The 2,621-nt window shown below is 49.1% G+C and overlaps 1 protein-coding gene across 13 annotated transcripts in view; it reads right to left on the reverse strand.

The window, feature by feature from the left end:
• Positions 1–2,182, reverse strand: part of LOC144931570 (janus kinase and microtubule-interacting protein 3-like) — a 264,070-nt gene extending 261,888 nt beyond the window's left edge. For all 13 annotated transcript variants that reach the window (XM_078855561.1, XM_078855558.1, XM_078855556.1 and 10 more), the window contains exon 1: positions 1,947–2,182. The gene's annotated coding sequence lies outside the window, so the exon portion shown is untranslated. The remainder of the gene's footprint in view (positions 1–1,946) is intronic.
• Positions 2,183–2,621: the final 439 nt, after the last annotated feature.

Below are 2,621 nucleotides of genomic sequence, written 5' to 3' on the forward strand. Positions count from 1 at the left end.
ATGCATACAATGACACTCAAATACTACGGGTTTTTTTGGTGAATAATTATTCAAGATTTTACGTAATTTTCTGGAAAAGCCATGTTCTTCAATGCTGTTTAATTCTATTTTTTGCACGAGTGCTGGGCATGTCAGCGGAATATCCATTTAAAACATTCACGTGTGTGTGTTTAGAACCCACACCGCCAAAAATAGAACGATAAATTATTCAACGACGGGTTGCAAAAAAAAGTAATAAAAAAAAATGCGACCTCTGTTCATTGGTTGTCACTGGTCTGCTCGAAATAGTCGGTTAAAGACTAAACAAACGAAAGCCCCTCGCAATGTCTCTCACAAATCAGCCAGATCGTGTCCGCTGTAACCAACAGCAGCTGAGTCGAGCGTGGCACGAAATCTGTTGCTATTTTTGGTCCTTAACGCGCGTTTAATTCTCACCAATACACGACATGTACATATCACCGTAATTGTATACTGTACTTGGCAATGGTGAAAACGTGTGTTAAATGCAATATGTAATCATTGGTGAAAATTAAATAAACGTTAAGAATCTAACGTAGCAACAATTTATCATGCCCTATATATACACACACAATGCTGCCCATTTAATCCACGCGATTGTTAAAGGAGATGGGAGCCGTGGTGAAGGCGAGCTCAGTTGCCAGACACACTCGCCCTGGATCCATAAACCACTTTGGGTGAAGAAGCCTCTCCGTGGCTTACCACGTTGGCCGCACCACGCGAAATGAATCCACGTTGCATTGGGTGGAACGCGAGGCAGTGAAAATATTTTAGTTTGTACCCACTGCTGTTTGATTTTCAACATTAATGTATCACGACGTTGCTGTTCAATGTACGGCTGTTGGCGTATTGCACCTAAACATTTCAAATGTAGTATACCAAAGTAGTATATATTTTTTGAAACGCATCCTTGATGCAATCCATTGTTTGTTCACATTGTATAAAGACAGTGAGCGTAAGATTCAGTGCACTGGTGTGTTTACATAATTAATTGCCTTAAATGGAATGGATGTATACGTCGATGGTGCACATTAATAGCACGTGAAAGTAACGCCTTCATAAGAATGCCACCTTAAAGAAACACAGATCAATGACACGTACGATGAATGCATTGCACGCGGTAAGACAGTTGGATATCTCGACCACAGGATGCGTACAAGAAAGACTCTTGCACATGGAAAAAAAAAGTGAGTTGAGCAATGAGGCGGTGATCATCCTGTTCGCAGGCCCGAGCCCGTGGTGACAATTCCACATTCCTATGGCGGGATGAGTCTATCCAAAGATTAACCACTGTTGACTTCCCCTGCAAAGCGATACTTATTTTATCGACCAGAGGGTGAGAGAGATTGATGGGCTGAGTCAACCACCGGAGCCATGATTTAAACTCGCATCCCTCCGAGTGCGAACCGCTTGCTCTGACGCTGAACCACCGTACACAGCTCTCGGTCAAAATACGATTGCACTGCGCGTACGTAATTGAAATGCGTTTCAATGCGGCGTGCTCGACTATATTTCACGGTACAGTCCTCTCAGATCGGGCGACAGGCGACGGCTGCTGCATCGAGCATTAAACAAATCAGCAGGAACTCTTGCGCAACCAGACACACAACTTGCACGTGCAAAGTCAGCCCGCGCGCATTCCATCATTATTAGGCAGAAGCGACACTAATGCATCCCTCTGTCGAATCAAACCGCGCCACCCCCCTACAACGGGGGGAAAAAAACAACAACACCATACTAATCAATATCTCCCTCCGGAGCGAGGTCTCATTCGTATCGGGCAGCGGAGCAGCAGCAGGTACCGGGAGAAGAGATGGCAGAGAGAGAGAGATGGAGGCGAAATGATGAGAAAGAGAGACACACACGAGCAAGGGTTGCAGCTCATTGACCACGCCTGCCTGCGTGTGGCCAGGTGTAGCGGACCTCACCTGTGCATGCTTCCCTGCGCCTCGGAGCACGAGGGGGAGGTGTGGGTGGGTGGGTGGGGAGGGAGGGAGGGGCCCGGAGAGGGAGGGGGGTGGACGGATGCGTGGCCCCTGGCTCCTCGCGGTATCCCGGCTCCTCCGCCTCTGCGCTGAGCCACGGTCGCATCAGCAGCAGCCCCCCGCCGCATCTGCCTCCCCTCTCCTTCCACTGACGTCAGCGGCAGCATCACAGCATCCAGTGCTGCACTCACCCCGCTCCCTCTTCTCCCTCTCTCTCCTGACTCTCTCTCTCTCTCCCCCTCTCTCCATCCTCTCCCGCCACACGATTCGTGTCGGGCGTGGTGCTGGCCACCAACCCCACCTCGTGTGCCGTGCCGGCCTTTTTCATAGGTGCTACTTGCTAACAGCGCTTGCCCCAACAATCTGTTAAGGAATTATCCTTTGTATGTATGCGCGAATGTTGAACTTCTTTCGCACCGTACTTAGCCAACCGCGCTAAATCGGATGTGCGGGGGAAGGACAACAAACTACTACTATACAGTAGTTTGAAGAAACGAGTTTTCAATCTGGATGATTTAGAAGTGCATAGCTCTCCCGTGGCTTCCTGATATCGGAAGGAAGGAGCGTTCCAGACGGCCGCAGAAGCGCATCTGAAAGCGCCGCGCGATGCGCCGGTTG

This window comes from Lampetra fluviatilis, chromosome 4 (assembly GCF_964198595.1).
Source record: "Lampetra fluviatilis chromosome 4, kcLamFluv1.1, whole genome shotgun sequence".
NCBI classification, from domain to species: Eukaryota; Metazoa; Chordata; class Hyperoartia; order Petromyzontiformes; family Petromyzontidae; genus Lampetra; species Lampetra fluviatilis.